The sequence below is a fragment of the Suricata suricatta genome, chromosome 13, assembly GCF_006229205.1.
Source record: "Suricata suricatta isolate VVHF042 chromosome 13, meerkat_22Aug2017_6uvM2_HiC, whole genome shotgun sequence".
Taxonomy (NCBI): Eukaryota; Metazoa; Chordata; class Mammalia; order Carnivora; family Herpestidae; genus Suricata; species Suricata suricatta.
The window spans coordinates 9,475,431-9,495,989 of record NC_043712.1 but is presented as its reverse complement, the minus strand read 5'-3'; the positions used below and the strand labels follow the sequence as shown (position 1 = coordinate 9,495,989).

The 20,559-nt window shown below is 39.8% G+C and overlaps 1 protein-coding gene across 5 annotated transcripts in view; it reads left to right on the top strand.

The window, feature by feature from the left end:
* Window positions 1-20,559, top strand: part of GAPVD1 (GTPase activating protein and VPS9 domains 1) — a 70,888-nt gene that overhangs the window by 260 nt on the left and 50,069 nt on the right. The gene's annotated exons all lie outside the window — the stretch shown is intronic.

The following is a 20,559-nucleotide window of genomic DNA, read 5'->3' as shown; positions in this document are numbered from 1 at the left end:
ATCGTCGCCGAGTGCGCAGCTCGCTGCCTGGCGGCCGGGCTGCTCTGGCCTAGGGCCTCAGCCTGCGCCTAATGGCCGGGCCGCCGAGTCTTAACTGACCCTTGGGCCGTTCCCTTTCGCATCTGGAGAAGTGGGGGTCGGGGGACACACGGTTAGACCCATGGGAGAGATTCTGCGGCGCGCAGAGGCCGGGGCGGCCTGGGGCAGATGGGAGGGAGGGACGCGTGGGGGATGGGATGGGAAGGGAGCGGAGAACCGCCGGGCGGCTTCGGGTGGGAGCCACAGGCGAGCGACCTGGCAGGTAGAGAACTGAGCATAGGAGGCGAGAAAGGGGTGGAATGGCTTCTGAGTGCCGCTGGTGAAGATGTCATGTTTCCGGGACTCCCGACAAGCTGGACTCACGGGTCTGGGGGCAGCCCACCTCTGAAACACACACACGCACGCACGCACGCACGCACATAATACTTGGCATCTTTTCACTTGCTTTTGGATGTCTTGGAAGCGAGGTACTCTTGGTTGCCTCCGTCTCCTTTCTTTTAACTTCACCTTTTGTTGACTGTCAGAATTTAAATGGATGCTGGCTAGGCATAGAGAAATAGGGTTTTGTGTATAAGTCTGTGGAAAAACAGGCTTGGTGATTACGTTCAGATGAGAGCTAGGTCCAAGGAGGAATCATTATTTTTATTTTAATATTTGTGACAGAAGTCCATGTGAGCATGGCTTTGCACTAGAAAGGATTTCTAACCTGGGATTTCACCACTTGGTGGGTAGAGTATAGGAGATCTTTGAAGTCGAATGGGGATAAAATCACATCTATATTTATTATCTGATAACTAGTTTATTAGTTGCTTCAATTATGAATGTAGGCAACAAAACATAGAATTAGCAATGCCTATGACTTTGTCACCAATAAAAATTACAACAGTTTTTGTATCATGTTTGCAGTTTTTGCAGATATCTCAAAATATCATTTATACTTATTTCTTCAAATTTATGGCATTATTAAACACACTGTTAGACCTTGTTACTTAATATGTTAAAGTTGTACATATATTATGAATTACGATTTTTAAATTGTTTTGCTAATAGTTCAGTATAATTGGTTTCTTTTGTGATTTTGAGTATTTAATTATGCATTTAAAAACAACGTGAGGGGGCACCTGGCAGTCAGTAGAGCATGCGACTCTTGATCTTGGGGGTCTTGATCTCGCGGTCGAGAGTTCACACCCCATGTTGGGTCTAGAGATTACTTAAAAATAAACTAATTAATTAAAGTAAAATAAAATAAAAATGAAAGCCATCTGTGAGAGAGCCCATAGCCTTTAGCAGACTACCAAGGAGATCCATGGTACAAAAAGATTAATAATTCCTGAAGTAGAAATAAGTGTTTGGGGGTCTAGAAGTGGGGCGGCTTTGCCTGGAAGGATATTTGGATTTTTTTTTTTAATAGAAGACAACAGAGATGCCTGGGGGTCTCAGTCGGTGAAGCGACCCACTTTGGCTCAGGTCATGATCTCCTGGATTTAGCCCCGTGTCAGGCCCTGTGCTGACAGCTCAGCCTGGAGCCTGCTTCGGATTCTGTGTCCCCCTCTCTTTCTCTGCCCTCCCCTGTTTGCATGCTCTCTTTCTCAAAAATATATAAGCATTAAAAAAAATTAAATACTTTGAAAATAAAAAAAGAAGACAAAGCAGGTAGTATTATAGTATAGATGAAAGAGGGAATTTTGTAAATAGAGAAGTAAAAGAAAAGATTGGGCCGCGTCAGGGTAATAATCTTGAAAAATAGACTGCAGATATTTCATTCAGGGTACTGGGGAATCAGCAAAATAATCTTAGGAAAAAAGGGAAGTGAAAAGTTTGGCCCTTCAATTTTTTTCTAGTAAGGCACCTCCGAGTTTTAAATGGTTGAAGCCTTCTAAGCTCTGTGTAAGCCTGTGAAAGGAAATTTTAATGCGTGCTGGTTTTCTTTAAATCATGTAGGTAGTGTGGCTTTAGAAAGAGGGGGATATTCTATATCTTTTATCTTTAAGTAAAAACTACAAGGTCTCCAAATATTTTTTCATATTGCTCTTATTCTTTTCATATATGATAGAAAGTAAATGTGCAGGTGATAGAGTTGGAGAATTGGTAAGTCATTTTCTTGAAATTCTATTTTATTTATTGTAAACATTAAAAAATTTTTAATGCTTATTTATTTTTGAGAGAGAGAGAGAGACAGACAGACAGACAGACTGCAAGTGGGGGAGGAGCAGAGAGAGAGGGAAACAGAATCCAAAGCAGCTCCCGTCTCTGAGTTGTCAGCACAGAGCCAGATGCAGACTTGAACTCACAAAGTGTGAGATCATGACCTGAGCCAAAGTCAGACACCCAACCCTCTGAGCCAAGCAGGCACCCCTTGAAATTCTGTTTTTTTTTTTTTTAAGCTAACTTAAAAAAAATTTTTTTTAATGTTTTTTTTTTTTTGAGAGGGAGAGAGACAAAGTGTGAGCAGGGGAGGGGCAGAGAGAGAGGGAGACACAGAATCTGAAGCAGGCTTCAGGCTCTGAGCTGTCTGTACAGAGCCTGATGTGGGGCTCAAACTTACCAAAAGTGAGATCATGACCTGAGCCGAAGTCGGACGATTAACCAACTGAGCCACCCAGGCGCCCCATTGAAATTCTGTTTTAAATTCTTGCAGTTCAGCTCCATTTTGGCATCAAACTTCTTACTGACAAATCAGTTGTAACATTTCTTTAGAATATGTGTGACTTGAAATTTGCACCTATTTGTAAAGCACTTGTATGAATTTTTTTCCCTCTAAAATAATAGAAATAATGTAAAAGTCAGTGCAGCAAACTTATTTGTTTTGTTTTTGAAAAAATAAAGGAATATAGAAAAGTAAAAAAGAGTATTTTATGAAACGCTGTTTGTGCTGAAATAATTTGTGTTGAACACACCGTATTACAAAATCACTGCCTTGGAGAGATCTCACCTTGCAGTGATCTTGCCTGGTGGTTTTTTGTATCCTTATGCTGCCTCCTTTGTCCTTCTTCGCCCCCTGTCCCTTCATTGTTTTATAGAATGTATCTATCTGATCTTATGTTATTTGTATGTTAGTATTTTTGTCTCCTCATTAGAATGTTAGCTCTGTGAGAATAAGGACTTTGTCTTTGCCACAGTGCTGGAATAATGGCTGGCACATAACAGGTATTCAATAAATAGTTGCTGAATAAGTAAATGAATGAGTTAATTTATAAGAGCTAGGTTATTTCTGGGAATAAAACATCTATTTTTAAAATCTTCCAAGGAGTATTGTGTATGCTGGGTTGGTTGAATTTGATTCTTTTCTTCTTACATTTTTTAAAAGACAAATTATTTCCCATACATTATGTGGTGTTTTTGTGGGCATTTGGTTTCATGTGGGAACTCATCATTCTTACTACATGCTGCCATGTTTGATGATTTTTAACTTTCTGCAATGATGTGATAAAAGGAAGGGTCTATGGATGAAGGTCTTTTTTATGGTTTAAGTTTATTTATTTTGAGATAGAGAACACAAGCAGGAGAGGGGCAGAGAGAGAGAGGGAGAGAAAGAATCCCAAGCAGGCTTCGTGCTGTCAGCACAGAGCCTAGTGCAGGGCTTGATCTCACAAACCATGAGATCATAACCTAAGCCAAAATCCAGAGTGGGACGCTTCGTTTAACCGACTGAGCCACCCAGGCACTGCTGTTAATGAAGTTCTTAGTTTGTTAAGGTTCTTTTACTTTGCGATCCTAGATTGTTATAAATGACATCGAACTGTTCGCATCAAATTGATAAAAAATTTTAATGTCTGATGGTATCAAATATTAGTGAAGAGGTTGCTGAAAATGGTAATTTAGCAACTGCTGGTTGAGTTTAAATTGGTACAGCTGCCTTGAGAGACAATGTTTGCAGTATTTAGTGAAGTTGAAAATGGGCATGCCTTACCTATGATTTCCCAACTTCTGGAAGGCAGGAAGAATGGGTAGAGGTGACGGCGAAGGGGATGATACTGTAATTTTTCTTGAAAGACTGAAAGCATCTATGATGATGTTAACAGTAAATTCTGGGAGGCAGAATACAAGTGCTAAATCATCTTTGCACCTTTCCCTGTTTTCTATTGATTTTGTTTTGAATCCATAACTTTTATTTTTTTTTAAGTAATCTCAGCACCCAGAGTGGGGCTTGAACTCATGACCCCGAGATCAGGAGTTGCATATTCTTCTCGTTGAGCCAGCCAAGCACCCCTGAATCCATAACTTTTAAATATTGTTTACCAACTCTTTGAAAGAATTCTAAGCCTACAGAAGAGTTGCAACAGTAGTGTCATAACAGCACCTTTGTACTCCTCACCTAGATTCAATAGTTGTTAACGTTTTGCTATGCTTGTTATGTGCTAGTAGGCACATTTTTTTGCTGAAGTATTTGTGAGTTAGATATAGATACCATCATGACGCTTTACCCCTAAATACTTTTAGCATGTATTTCCCAAGAACAAACACTTTCTCCTACATATCTGCACTTCAATTGTCACCTTCAGGAAATTTAATGTGGATATTATTCTTTAATGTATAGTATATATTTGAATTTCTCCAGTTGTTCCAAAACTGTCCTTAGGGTTTGCCTGAAGATTCATTTAAGGAGCTTATATTGCATTTAGTTGCCTGCTTGAATCTGGACTGGTTTTCCAGCCTTTTTTTGTGTGTGTGTGTTGGGGGGGAGTGAGGGGTCTCTCATAACTGTAAGTACCCAGACCAGTTGTTTTGCAGGCTGCCCCCCAATTTGGATTTGTCAGAATATTTCTTTATGATCAGATTCATGTTAAACATTTTTGGTTGGAATGCTGTGTAGTTGATTTTAGGTCTCAGCATATCACATGAGAGGTACCACATGTCAGTTTCATTACTGATGTAAATTTGATGATTTGAATAAAGTAATATCTAATAGATTTATATTGTAAAGGCATCTTTTTTTTGCGATTAATAAGTAATCAGTGGAGTGATTATTTTAAAACTTTCTCAAACTCATGAATTGTTAATAGAGGTACCAGTACAAAGGGTCAAAAAGATCTAGACTGGAGATACTATTGAATGGGAGGGTGGAAGATTAGGGAATGCTGTGTGAAAGAGAGGACGTTTGAACTGGACCAAATATCACAGATGTAATTGGCACTAGGTCTATTGGAGAAAAGCTCCAGGTGTAGGGAACAACATGAACAAAGAAGAGGAATTTGTAAATTAGAATATCCAAGTCTTTTTCCCTTTTCTTTTTCTGGCTAGTGTGTTAGGTCTGTAAAATGGAAAAATGGAAGGGAAGATTATAAAGGTAGCTTGGGATGAAGAAGTACTGAAAAATGGGAGCTACCCAGATGATAGTATGTGATCATTTGCCCACAGGTGAATCACTCCCTTCCTAGGGCTCACTGCGGTGAAACTGCTCACTGGGAGCCTGAAGTCAGTATTCTATAAGAGCCAGAGTGGCAGCACGGGGAAGTGAAAAAAAGAGTGTGGGCTGTAAAAACAAACAAATCTATTTTTGAATTCTCTGCTGCATAATAGCTGAATGATTTGTCAGTAAGTTATGAGACTTTTCTAAACCTGATTCCTCATCTGTAAAGTGGAGGTGATAGGATTGACTAATCACAATACCATATGAAGAGCATCAGGAACATGGCTTTCATTCAGTAGTTGCTAGTTCATCTTTTGATGCTTCGGCTTTCAATCTTTCACTTTTCTTCTTTTGTACCATATCCCTGACTTTAAAACAAACCTTACTCTTCTGGTGCGTTCTTGAACATTATCACAGTGCTGTCACTTCTTATTTTCACCCAGTTGGCTCCACTGTGAGTTTGTGAGCTGCTTTCCAGTGATGGCACAGAGCACTTTCCACCTGAGAGGTGATGCTGCCTGATAATGGCATTCTGAAAATTGCAGCAAGTTAAACTAATTTATTTGGAAAAATCACCCCTAATTTTTGTAGAAAAATAAAGAGGGAAAGTGGATATATTCCCAATAGTAGGACATTTCATGTTTAAAAATGCCAGTACCTGGATGGCTCAATTGGTTAAGCATCCAATTCTTGATTTCAGCTCTGATTGTGGTCTCATGGTTGTGAGACTGAGCCCCTCCCCTATGCACACACTCAGTCTCTCACAAAATTAATATATAGACATTAAATTTTATTTTTAAGGATCATATTTGGCCAAGTTGGTTACTCATTACCCTAGGATTCTCCAAAGTAAAGTGTGATTTTTTTTTTTTTTTGGTAAAAGGCTTATATAAATGGAATCCTTTTTATTTACTATGGAAAGACCAGTACTTGAAAAAGAATTTCTCAAATAGTTAATTAATTTTTTTCCCTTTCAGTTTTGTTTTTTCACCACATGTAATTCCCTCTCTAGAATTCACTTTTTCATAGGCATAAAGGATTTTAATTACGTATTTTTTTACATTCGAACTGCTTAAGCTTTTGTTTTCATGGAATTATTGTGACTTTGGGGTACCTGGGGGGCTCAGTTGGTTGAGCATCTTTTGATTTCGGCTCAGGTCATGATCCCAGGGTTGTTGGATCAGGCCCTGAGTTGGGCTCGGGTGCTGAGCATGGAGATTACTTGAGGTTCTTTCTCTCTGCCCCTCCCCTGCTTGTGCTCTCTTTCTCTGGAAAAAAAAAAGAGATTTATTTATGGCTTTAACTCCTTAAGTAATCCTCATCAAGGTATTTTCATTTTTTAAAGGAACTAAGCCCAATAATTTCTATATCCTATATATATTTCAGAAGAGACTTTAGGGACTGAGCTGTTTGATTTCTTGTTTTTAAATTATAGTTCATTAAAATTTTCTTACATTTAACCTATATTTTCCAATTTTGGGAGGTATATTTCAATATATATTATGATTTTGTAAAAACATTTTCTTTGTTGTTTTTTTTAATGTTTATTTTTGAAAGAGTGCCAGTGGGGAAGGACAGAAAGGAAAGGGAGAGAGGATCCAAAGTGAGCTCCAAGCTGACAGCAGCAATGCAGGGTTTGAACTAATGAACTGTGAGATCCTGACCTTAGCTGAAGTCAGGATGGCACCCCCCAGTTTTTTAGTTTTATTTATTTATTTTTTAAACATTTATTTATTTTTGAGAGAGAGAGAACACATGAGCAAGGGAGATGAAGAGAGAGAGAGGGGGAGACAGAATCCAAAGCAGGCTCCCAGCTCTGAGCTATCAGCACAGAGCCCAACATGGGGCTCAAACTCACAAACCATGAGATCATGACCAGAGCTGAAGTCAGATGCTTAACTGACTGAGCCACTCAGGCGCCCCCCAATTTTTTAGTTTTAAAAGCATTTTCAGTAGGGCAGTTTTCCACTGTTCCTAAGCTGAAACTCAGTTTTGTTTTGTTTTAAAGTGTTAATTAATTAATTAATTTTAAAGTTTATTTATTTGAGAGAGAGCCTGTGCACACACACACAAGTTGGGGAGGGGCAGAGAGAGAGGGAGAGAATCCCAAGCAGGCTCTGCACTGTCAGTACTGAGCTGAGAACAGGGCATGAATCCACCAACCAACTGTGAGATCATGACCTGAGCCAAAATCAAGAGCTGGACACTTAAGTGACTGAGCCACCCAGGCGCCTCTTGTTTTATGTAACTTCTTTTGTTTAAGTAATCTCTACACCCCAACATGGGGCTCAGAACTCATGACCTAGAGATCAAGAGTCACATGCTCTTCCAACTGAGTCAGCGAGGTGCCCCTGAAATCCAGTTTTGAACTCTGCAGTGTAGTAGTAAGAAGTGGTGAATATCTGTTGATACTTCAAGTTCTTGTATTCAGTATCTGTAAATGAAAGGTTAAGCAGATGTTTAAAAGTATAACTTAATGTTAACAATATAGTTATATATATAATATGTACATATTCAAGCCAAAATTACCTTTATATACAGTGTTTTGTATGCCATTTTTAAAATATAAGGCTTTTTTTTTTTTACATTTATTTATTTTCGAGAGACTGAGAGAGTGTGAGTGGGGGAGGGTCAGAGAGAGGAGACACAGAATCTGAAGCAGGCTCCAGGCTCTGAGCAAGATCATGACCTGAGCCGGTCGGACATTTAACTGACTGAGCCACCCAGGCGCCCGGAAAATACAAGGCTTTAAGCACAGTGTCGTAACTGTAAAAGCAGGCAAGATGTCTGCTCATTAATCTGTCCAAGAAGATGCTTGCTTGGTCTTGCTCCCGTGTAATCATGCTAGTACACCCACGCTAGAGATTAGTGGGAAGCATGTTGTCAAACATGTTCAGTTCTTCCTTTTTTTTTTTGCTTATGAATTTATGTTTTCAGTTTATTTTCTGTGAATCTTTGAAGTGATTAAAATTGGAAAATTTTAAGGAAAAAATGTTACACTGTTTCCTTTTTTTATAGATCAGAGTCAAATTATCTTCCCAGGCAACCTGAATTTTATCTAAATACATACATTTTTAAAGTTTTTAGGACTTGGCCTAAACTTATCAATTTTTAACCCGCTCTGAACTATCTCCTTTCACTTTCTAATGCAAAACTCTCACCCATCTCTTGATTTTACTTCCATTACTTATAAGTCACGACTAGCTGGTAAAAAATACATTTGGTCTAAAAATCATAAGGCAGAATTGCAAAATGTTTACAAATACAGATTTTTGTACTAGAAAAGCTTAAGAAAGCATAGGTGAATTATTTTTGCAGAATTTATTTTATCTTGATTACCTCCTTTAGAGCCCAAGGAATTTTTGAGTCCTCTAAAACCAAGTGGTATTTATTTATTTATTTATTTATTTTTAAAAATTTTTAATGTTTTATTTATTTTTGATACAGAGCGAGACAGAGCATGAGAGGGGGAGGGGCAAAGAGAGAAGGAGACACAGAACCAGAAGCAGGCTTCAGGCTCTGAGCTGGCTGTCAGCACAGAGCCTGCCGCGGGGCTCGAACCCATGAAAGTGAGATCTGACCTGAGCCGAAGTCGGAGGCTTAACCGACTGAGCCACCCAGGCGCCCCCAAGTGTTTTTTAATAAATATCTAACTATTCAAGATTGTGATGGGCCAGCGTGGATTCAGAGAAAGTGACCTATTGAGTGTCCTTATGAGCACGTTTCTGTTCCATCATTAATGATAATAGTAACTGGCATTTATTGAGTTCTTTCTCTCTTTATAGGCATTATATAAACTAGTTAAAATTAGGAATTCCATACTTCTGTGGAGGGATCTTAATGATTGATTTCTTTTTGAAAAGCTATTTTAGTTAACTAGATTTATTTATTTATTATTTATTTTTATTTTTATTTTTATTTTTTTTTGTGGTCCAGAAGATTCCTTTTAGGTAAAACATAGCCAGTGGTAATAAATAATGCTGCTTGAAGTTTGATAATATTTATAATTTTATGGGGCACCTGGGTGGCTCCGTTGGTTAAGTGTACAACTCTTGATCTCGGCTTAGGTCCTGATCTCACGGTTCCTGGGTTCAAAGCCCACATAGGGCTCCATGCTCACAGTGCAGAGCCTGCTTGAGATTCTGTCTTCCTCTCTCGGTCCCTCCCCTGCTTGCTCGCCATCTCTCAAAATAAATAAAAATAAACTTAAAAAATATTTATAATTTTATGAGATACCATCTGGTAAATCTGATGAAATGGACTGACAGTCTGCTGTTTTTTATACCTTCCCTAATTTTGAGGGTGGACTCTTGGATCTTGAAACAGGCTTTACCAGTATTACAGCTTAGCAAAAAATGCAGCTGAAGCTCACAGTTTTCTTTCTGTTTGGTTGTTTTGTTCACCCACAGTGTTTATGGAGGAAGCTAAGTTTATCCAGGGGACCAAAGCTTCCTCAAAGCATGGGAGGCGGTGAAATCTTCCTCTCCAAAGTTCTCAAAGGGCTCCTAAGGATTTTAGGTTTCTTTCTTTTTTTTTTTTAATTATGTAGTTTATCTTGAGCTCCAGCTTTATGTATGTCTAGTGAGTTATCATTAGAGATTGTTGAATAGGAAGAAATTACATTTGGTGGTATTTAATTTCAGACTAATAAAATTAATGTAGATTTATCTAATGGTGAGAGTTCCTGATACCCATTTCTAGATTGGTGCCGTTGCAGTTCTGCTTATTGGTGTGTAGCTTGTTACTGTTGAACTGTGTCCAGAAGTACTGTCCTTTTTGTTGCACTTGAAAATTTTCACACTAATGGGACACCTGGGTGGTTCAGTTGGTTAAGTCTGATTTCGGGGGCACCTGAGTGGCTCAGGCTGTTGAGTGTCTGACTTTGGCTCAGGTCCTGATCTCATGGGTTGTGGGTTCACGCCCTGCTGCTTCTGGCTCTGTGCTGGAGCTCAGAGCGTGGAGCCTACTTTGGATACTGTCTCCCTCTCTCTCTGCCCCTCCCCTGCTCTCACATACACACACACACACACACACACACACACACACACACTTTCTCTCTCTCTCTCTCAAAAATAAATAAAACATTAAAAAGAAATGTGTCCAATTTAAGCCCAGGTCACGATTCCATGGTTCGTGGGTTCAACCCCTCTGTCAGGCTGTGTGGTGACAGCTCAGAGCCTGGAGCCTGCTTCAGATTCTGTGTCTCCCTCTCTCTCTCTACCCCTCCTTCACTCGTGCTCTGTCTCTGTCTCTCAAAAATAATAAATGTTAAAAATTAAATAAAAATTTTACACTCGTAATATATTATCATTCACGGAATTTGTCTGGTCCTGAGTGGTTAAGTAATTGCACTAGCAGATCTTTCAGTAGGGGGGAATCTTATTATGTTTTCTTTTTTTTTTTTAATTACAAAAGTAATGTTCTTTGTTTAAAAAAGAATCTAAAAATAATGCAAAAAAGTGAAAGCTTTTCTTCCCCACATATACATGCACATACTATATGTTTTTGACTTTTCTTTTTTCCCCCAGAAATTATTGTCAGCACTTGTAGTGCTTTACATATATTGACTTGTTAAACCTTTACAACCCATGAACATACCGTGTGAAGTAGATTCTCTTTTGTGCCCTTTTGAAGGTGAAGAAAGCGAGGCAAGGAGAATTACCAAAGGTTGCCCAGCTAGTGAGTGGCAGAGCCGGCATTGGAGCCCAGGTAGCCCTGCTCCAGGGTGCGGTTTGGCTGTCTCTTGGGTCTTACCGTGGGTGTCACTCTTCAGTACGCTTTTTTCATGTGATGGCGCACAACAGACACCTTTCTGTGCACCTCTGTTTGCTTCTTAATACTTATGTAGTAGTCAGTGGCAGAGATATACTGTAACTTACTGTTTTTCAAAGTTAATCTTGTTTAATATTGTCAGTTACATTAGTAATGGTTTCAAGTAATGCTTTAAAACAAGGTTTTTTAGGGGTGCCTGAGTGGCTCATTTCGTTAAATTTCCAACTCTTTTTTTTATAAACTTATTTTCATGTTTATTTGTTTTTGAGAGAGAGAGAGAGAGAGAGAGAGAGAGACAGAGACAGAGCATGATTGGAGAAGTGGCAGAGAGAGAGGGAGACAGAATCCAAAACAGGTTACTGGCTGTGAGTTGTCATCATGAAGCCCGACAAGGGTCCCAACCTCACAAGCTGTGAGATTATGACCTGAGCCGAAGTCTGATGCTTAACCGAGTGAGCCACCCAGACGCCTCCAACTTTTTTTTTTAATGTTTACTTATTTGAGAGAGAGAGAGCATGTGCGAGTGTCAGTGGGGGAGGGGCAGAGAGAGAGGGAGAGAATCCCAAGCAGGCTTTGCATTGTCAGCGTGGTGCCAGACACAGGGCTCGATCCCACAAACTGTGAAATCCTGAGCTGAAATCAAGAGTCACATGCTTAACCAACTGAGCCATTCAGGTGCCCCAAGCACCTGGTTGGGATTTTCTGTCTCCCTGCCCCTCCCCAACTTGTGTACATGTGTATGTGCTTGCTTTGTCAAAATAATTAAATAAACATTAAATAAATAAAAAGTCAAGGTTTTTGAACTTGAATAAGTGAGGATACATTAGTATTATTTACTAAGTAATGCATTTTTGCTGTCAAAGGGTTTTGGTATTCTCTCAGTTGGGTTATATAATAAAATTTGAGCTTAACCCACAATTCATTTGGTATGCATGAATTTCATTATTTTTGTGGTTAGTCTGTCTTCTTTAATTCTGGAAAATTAGTAGTGTATTGGGGGTAAAAATCAACATCTGTTTGGATTTTATTTATTTTTGGTAAGGTGTAGAATTTTGGTGTCATAGCAAGAAGTCTGGTGTAGTGTTAATCTGTGATATGAATACTGTCTGGCTTTATATGACTTGCATCTGCAAAGTAGTGAGCCTTTCAGTTCCTTTATTTGTGCCACTAATAGTTTGGTCCTAAGTCCATTTTTTTTCCCCCTGCATTGTTTCACTTTTGTTTCAAATATGCCAACTAAAGATATTAAAGTATGATTTGCTTCCATTTTTTCCCCTCATTGATGGTTATTTTTTGTTTTTATTTTTTGAAAGTTTGTTTATTAATGTTGAGAGAGAAAGTACCACCAGGCGAGGGGCAGAGAGAGAGGTGAGAGCAAGAATCCCAAGCAGGCTTCATACTGTCAGCGTGGAGCTCAATGCAGGGCTCGAACTCACGAGATGTGTGATCATGACCTGAGCCAATTTCGGATGCTTAACCAACTGAACCACTCAAGTACCCTGATCGCTATTTTTTAATTGTGAAGAAGTATCTTTTTTAGTACATTAATAATTATTTCAAATATGCCCATTAGACAGATAGTAGATATTTTCAACTTAAATTTAGTTACTGTTCTTTAATCATTTTAGAACTTGTTAGAAGTAGCTTGGCTGAGGGCCTCTGGGTGGCTCAGTTGGTCAAGTGTCTGACTTCAGATCAGGTCATGATCTCACAGTCCGTGAGTTCAAGCCCCACATCGGGCTCTGTGCTGACATCTCAGAGCCTGGAGCCTGCTTCCGATTCTGTGTGTGTGTGTGTGTCTCTCTCTCTGCCCTCCCCTGCTCACATTCTGTCTCTCTCTGTCTCAAAAATAAACAAACAACAACAACAAAAAGAAGTAGTGGCTGATTCCTAACTAGAGCATTGCCCTTCGTCGTTCAGTTATATTTAATAATTTTTTATAAATTCAGACATTAAGTGAGTACTTGCTAAATGCCAGCCTGTCTGCGAAGACAGTGGGGATACCAAGATGACTGTCACTCCTTCGCGTAACTTGGAGTTTTGTTGAGAAAACAAAACTTTTATGCCAACAGTATAATAAGCGATGACAGATGAGCCCAAAGGAGAAAGTATGAGAATGGCTAGCAAAGACTTCCTTGGTTTGGGCTCTGATGCTTCAGTGAGACTTAAGTGGCCAGTGACAAGAGTGGGCCAAGAATTCTAAATAGAGGATAAATAGAAATCTGGTCTGTGAAAACTATTTGAAATTGTTATCATCACATGTCCCTGTGAGAATGTGGGCCCCTCAAGAGCAGACTTTACCTGTCTTGTTCATTAGTGCCTAGCACATTGTAGATATTTAACAAACATTTGTTGAATGAAGGAAATGTGTTAAAAAAAAGTTTACTGTGCTTGTCTGTTCATTTTTTAGAAATAGATGAGCTCATTATTTTTAATACTTGACAGTTTTTAGGTCATGTAATTTAACAAAACATTATAAAATGAGTAATAAACTGTTCTCGCACTGAAGGAAGTTAAGTCTTATGAAAGGAGACACATGTAGACAAATCCTTCTAATTCAAAATGGTTATTTATGAGAAACATTTGCGAAAGATGTCCATATTTTGTATGGTTTGGTCAGATCCCTGAAAAGTGGTGGGTAATTAAATCCTCAAGGGGTGCCTGAGTGGCTCAGTCAGTTGAGCTTCTGACTTCTGCTCGGGTCATGTTCTCGTGGTTTGTGGGTTTGGGCTCCATGTCAGGCTTTGTGCTGACAGCGCAGAGCCTGCTTCTGATTCTCTGTCTCCCTCTCTCTCTGCTCCTACCCAACTCACCCTCTCTTTTTCAAAATAAATAAATAAATAAATAAAATAAAAAAATATTTTGAATCCTCAAGTTTAAATTATTTGATTGATAAACTGTGGGAGCTAACATTGTGGTGGGTCATTAAAAACTGGCAGTCATGTCATTTTTGCTGAATCAGGTTAACATGGTATCAGTGAGAGGGAGAGAATCTTTTTTTTAGTTTGTTTATTTATTTATTTATTTATTTATTTATTTAGAGTGTGTGTATGAGCTGGGAGGTGCAGAAAGAAAGGGAGAGAGAATCCCAAGCAGGCTGTACACTGTCAGCACAAAGCCTGATGTGGAGCTCGATCCCGTGAACCATGAGATCATGACCTGAGCCTAAATCAAGAGTTGGACGGTTAACCAACGGAGCCACCCAAGCACCCCAATTTAATAAAAGACATATATATGTATACATATCTATAATAAACATTAAAAAATACATATGTATATTTATTTTTGAGAGAAAGAGAGAGAGTATAAGAGGGAAGGGGCAGAGAGAGAGGAGGTCATAGGATCCAAACTCCTGACAGCAGAGAGCCTGATGTGGGGCTCGAACCCATGAACTGCAGGATTATGACTTGAGCCAAAGTCAGATGCTTAACCAACTGAGCCACTCAGACACCCCTTAAAAATATTTTTAGGGGCGCCTGGGTGGCTAAGTCGGTTGAGTGTCTGGCTTCGGCTCAGGTCATGATCTCACAGTTCATGGGTTTGAGCCCCGTGTCAGACTCTGTGCTGACAGCTAGCTCAGAGCCTGTAGCCTGCTTCAGATTCTGTATCTCCCTCTCTCTCTGACCCTCACCTGCTCATACTGTCTCTGTCTCTCAAAAAATAAATAAAAAATTAAAAAAAACTAAAAATTTTTAAAAGAAACTTTATGTTATTACCATAACAAAAGGCTAACACCTCATATCCTAAATAGAAAGCAACTTAAATATCATAAAAACAAAACAGTGTTAGGAAACCTAGCTAGCTACTGTTTGCTGAGTTTGAGGCCTGCTGTCCTTTAATTAAAAGGAGAGACTAGCAAAGTGTTAGAGAAATGTTGAAGACAAATTGGCACTTTGCTTAGATTTTCTGCATGGTGCAGATAGAAGGACTGAACCAGACTGGAAAATGGAGTAACTTTCCTACTTAGTAATTCACTGTTATTTATAATTTAAATTTTAGTTAACATACACTGCAGTATTGGTTTCAGGAATAGAATTCAGGGATTCCTCACTTAAATATCGTTGTTGTTTAGTCTCATAAAGGAGGAAGGGATACACTCTGTTTGGCGGGCGCAGCTCTCCTAGAGTTTCACAGACGGAGGAGATTGGGGGCTGGGCCTTGAAGGGTAGATCTGAGTTCATTTGAACATAAATAAGAGGCTGTGGGCCGTTGGGCCTTGTAATAGCACCTGCTAACGTTGGAGACTTTAGGAGGTAGCATGGCAGCAACCACGGCTTTTGGAGAAGTGAAGAAATAGTGGGGGTTGAGCTAGGAGATGTAAAAGGAGGGATTTAAGGAATTAATCTCTACTAACTTTTCCTAAACTTGCATGTATCATTTCTTTCACTGAATTTGAGGGAATATAGGTTATTTATTTAGTCCTGAAGTCCAGCTAAAGCTAACTTTGTCAGATACTTTTAAACCTTGTTTCTTTAAAAAATTTTTTTATTGTTTATTTACTTTTTTAAAAATAACTTTGTTTTATTTTATTCTAATTTTTTAAATGTTTATTTTGAGAGAGAAAGAGACAGTGTGAGCAAGGGAGGGGCAGAGAGAGAGGGAGGCACAGAATCCGAAGCAGGCTCCAGGCTCTGAGCTGTCAGCACAGAGTCCGACACGGGGCTCAAACCCATGAACCACGAGACCATGACCTGAGCCAAAGTCGTATGCTTAACTGACTGAGCCACCCAGGCGCCCCTATATAAAAATTTTTGAAATGTTATCTTATTTTGAATGAAGAGAGAGCACGAACAGGTGAGGGGCAGAGAGAGAGGGAGACACAGAATCCGAAGCAGGCTCCAGGCTTTGAGCTGTCAGCAAAGAGCACGACACACGATGCGGGGCTTGAACTCACAAACTGTGAGATCATGATCTGAGCTGAAGTCAAATGCTTAACTGACTAAGCCACTCAGGTGCCCCTCAATTATTACTATTTATAATGCAGTTTTTAAAAGTTTGCTGTTAGGGGCCCTTGGGTGGCTCAGTTGGTTATAAGTGACTGACTTTGGCTCAGGTCATGATCTCACGTTTGTGGGTTCAAGCCCCGCATCAGGCTCTGTCTTGACAGCTAGCTCAGAGCCTGGAGCCTGCTTCGGATTCTGTGTCTCCCTCTCTCTCTGCTCCTTCCCCTCTCATGCTCTGTCTCTCTCTGTCTCAAAATAAATAAAATCTTAAAAAAAATTTGCTGTTAAATGGAAATCAACATAAAAACAGTCTTAAACAATTCTGCTTCAGTTGACATGGAATTAGTGCAAAATGTAATGTATGTATGGAAATGTTGTTACAAAGTTTTTGCATTTCATTTCTGATCACAGTAAACAGAGAAAATGTTTTCAGTGTGATAGTTTCAATACTGAAATGTGTTGTGGCACCTGAGTGGCTCAGTTGGTAGAGCATCTGACTCAGTTTTGGCTCAGGTCATGATCTCATGGTTCGTGGGTTCAGGCCCCGCATCAGGCTCTGCTGACAGTGTGGAGTCTGCTTGGGATTCTCTTTCTTCCCCTCCTGTGTGTGCTCTCTCTCTCTCTCTTTCTCTCAAAAATAAGTAAATGAACTTTCAAAAAATTTTTAAATTTATTTATTTTTAGAAGAGTTTTAAGTTTTATGGAAAAATTGAGAGGGTAGAATACCTAGCACCAAGTTGCCCCATCACTTCCATCTTACCTTAGCATGGTATATTTGTTACAATTAGAGAACCTCTATATGTATATATTTTTGATGTTTTTATTTCTGAGAGAGTGAGTGGGGAAGGGGCAGAGAGACAGGAGGACAGAGGATCTGAAGCAGGCTCCATGCTGACAGCAGGGATCTTGATGTGGGGCTTGAATTCACAAACAGAACCCTAAGATCATGACCTAAGCTGAAGTCGAAAGCTTAACCAACTGAGGCAGTCAGGGGCCCCAGTGAACCAATATATTGGCACATTATTATTAATTGAAGTTCATGTTACTTAGATTTTCTTTGTTTTCACCTGATGTCCTTTTTCTGTTCCAGGATGCCACTTTATTTATTTATTTAATTTTTAAAAAACATTTTTATTATCGAGAGACAGAGCATGAGCACAGGAGGGGCAGAGAGAGAGGGAGACACAGAATCTAAAGGAGGCTCCAGGCTCCGAGGCATTAGCACAGAGCCCAAGGCAGGGCTCAAACTCACAAACCGAGATCATGACCTGAGCTGAAGTCAGATGCTTAACTGACTGAGCCACCCAGATGCCCCAGCCAGGATCCCTCTTTATATGTAGTTGTCATTATCTCTGTAATTTTTTTAACGTTTATTTACTTTTATTATTTTTAATTTTTTTAAATGTTCATTTTATTTTTGAGGAGGAGAGAAAGAGAGAGAGAGAGAGAAAGAAAGAGTGAGCAAGCGAGCTTGAGTGGGGGAGGGGCAGAGAGGAAAGGGAGGCACAGAATCTGAAGCAGGCTCCAGGCTCCAAGCTGTCAGCACAAAGCCCAATGTGGGGCTCAAACTCATGAACTGCAAGATCATGGCTTGAGCCGAAGTCAGATGCTTAACCAACTAAGCCACTCAGGCACCCCTATTTATTTATTTTAAGAGACAGAGAGAACAAGAGGGAGGAGCAGAGACAGTGGGAGACAGAGAATCCCAAGCAGGCTCAGCACTGTCAGCACAGAGCCCAACATGGGGCTTGAACTCACAAACGGTGAGATTATGACCAGAACCAAGATCAAGAGCCAGACACTTGACCAACTGAGTCACCCCAACACCGCAAGAGGTTTTTTTTAAGATGAAAAATAGTAGCATGTTTATTGGTGAGAATATCCAGTAGAGAGGGAAATATGGATGGGGAGATGGGGTAGTTGGGATTACTACAGTAATATTCTTGAGTAGCTAGATATGAAGGGAGGAAATTAGCATCAAAGTGAGGGTTGGGTTTGACCATGAGAAAGGCAGTTCATTCAAAATAAAAGGTAGAGCGTGTGTGTGTGTGTGTGTGTGTGTGTGTGTGTGTGTGTGTGTGTGTTGCATACACACATTTGTAGTTACTTGTAGTTTACTTGTTTTTGGCACTATAGTTGGCTAAACTTTATGAGACAGATGCTGTATGTGTTCTGTCTTGTACTATTAGTGCCTGGTACAATGAAGACATTCAGAAAATACTTGTTGAATTCAATTAAACTGGATAAGATCACTTTTAACAGACTTACCAATTTAAAGATTCTTTAAAAAATTTTTTTTAATGCTTTTCATTTATTTTTGAGAAAGAGAGAGTGCATGAGTGGGGGAGGGGCAGAGAGAGAGGGAGACAGAATCTGAAGTAGGCTCTGAGCTATTGACACAGAGCCGAAGCCAGGCTCAAACTCGTAAACCATGAGATCATGACCTGAGCGTAAGTTGGATGCTTAACCGACTGAGCCACCCAGGTCCCCCCCGCCCCTTATTTATTAATGTTTATATTTGAGAGAGAGAGAGACACAGGACATGAGCAGGGGAAGGGCAGAGAGAGGGAGGGAGACACAAAGAATCTGAAGCAGGTTCTAGTCTCTGATCTGTCAGCACAGAACCCAATGCAGGGCTCAAACCCATGAACCATGAAGTCATGACCTGAGCCAAAGTCAGATGCTTAACCAACTGGGCCACCCAGGCACCCCACTTTTTTTTAAAGAGAGAGCATGAGTTGGGGAGAGGGGGAGAGACAGAATCTTAAGCAGGCTCCACTCTCAGTGCAGAGGCTAACATTGAACGCAATCCCACAACCTGGGATCATGACCTGAGCTGAAATCAGGAGTTAGGTACTTAACCAGCTGAGCCACCCAGGCACTCCAGATTTGTATTTGATATTAAGATCGTAGAGGAAATAAAGAATTTAAGCTCAGCCAAGAGGAGAGGGTTGGGAACACTTTTATTTTATTTTTAAAGTTTTTTATTTAAGCAATCTCTACACCCAAAATGGAGCTTGAACTCATGACCCTTAGATCAGGAGTTGCATGCTCTTCTGACTGAGCCAGGCAGGCACCTCAGGACACACCTGTATTTTTAAATTTTTTAAATTATTATTATTATTAGGTTTTTTTTTTGAGAGAGAGAGAGAGAGAGGGAGAGAGACAGAGCAAGAGAGGGGCAGAAGGAGACTGAGAGAATCCTTATCAGGCTCCCTGCCCAGCGCAGAGCCCAATATGGGGCTTGATCTCACAACAATGAGATCATGACCTGCATAGAAATTGAGTTGGACGCTCAATTGACCGAGCCACCCAGGCATCCCTGGTGTCCACCTGTATTTTACATGAGTGTAAATTCAAATGAAGTAGATATACTAGAAGCTGGTTGAAGTAAAAGCCAATAGATAAAAGGAACTTTAAGGAGTTAATTATTAGCAGAACTGAAAATTAAGGTAGATTTGAGTGACAAAATGTTTAGATTAGTTGGTTGAGAGCAAAGACTGTTTTTGAATTAGAACTAAGTCAATGTGAATTTTGTTGTAGCTACTTACTAGGTATATCAACCTTTTCGTCAACTTTTAAATGAAGTTAATGAGAGCACAGTCATCATATGGTTACAAGGATTCAGTGAGGAAAAAATAGCAATGTTTGGAATAATAAAGTTCTTTTTTTTTAATGTTTTTATTTATTTTTGAGAGAGAGAGAGACAGCATGAGCAGGGGAGGGTCAGAGAGAGAAGGAGTCACAGAATTTGAAGACAGGCTCTAGACTCTGAGCTAGCTGTCAGCATAGAGCCTGACATGGGGCTCAAACCCACGAACCGTGAGATCATGACCTGAGCTGAAGTCGGATGCTTAACCGATTGAGCCACCCAGGCTCCCCTGGATTAATGAAGTTCTAAATAAGTGTTAGCTTGATATGAGTATTGTTATTGTTTGTTTGATATTGACAGTGTCGTTACTTTTCAGGATACTAACTTATTTGCAGATGTTCATACTTTCCTGTTGTTTTCAGTATGGTAAAATTTCCCCATTTTTAGTTATTTCTGCATGTATTTTATTTAAGCTATTTCCCGGTAGCTGTTAACTCCTCTTGTCTTTTTTTTTTTTAACTTTTTTTTTTTAATGTTTTATTTATTTTTGTTATAGAGAGAGACAGAGCATGAGAGGGTGAAGGGCAGAGAGAGAGAAGGAGACACAGAACCAGAAGCAGGCTCCAGGCTCTGAGCTAGCTGTCAGCACAGAGCCTGATGCGGGGCTCGAACCCACGAATGTGAGATCTGACCTGAGCTGAAGTCGGAAGCCCAACCGACTGAGCCACCCAGGCGCCCCACTCCTCTTGTCTTATAGGGTGCCTTAGAAGAGCAGAACAACTTTATAGACTTTACTTTTTACGTTCTCAAACCCTCTTTTGGCATCTGTTTTTCCTTTTTTTTTAATGATTATTTATTTTTGA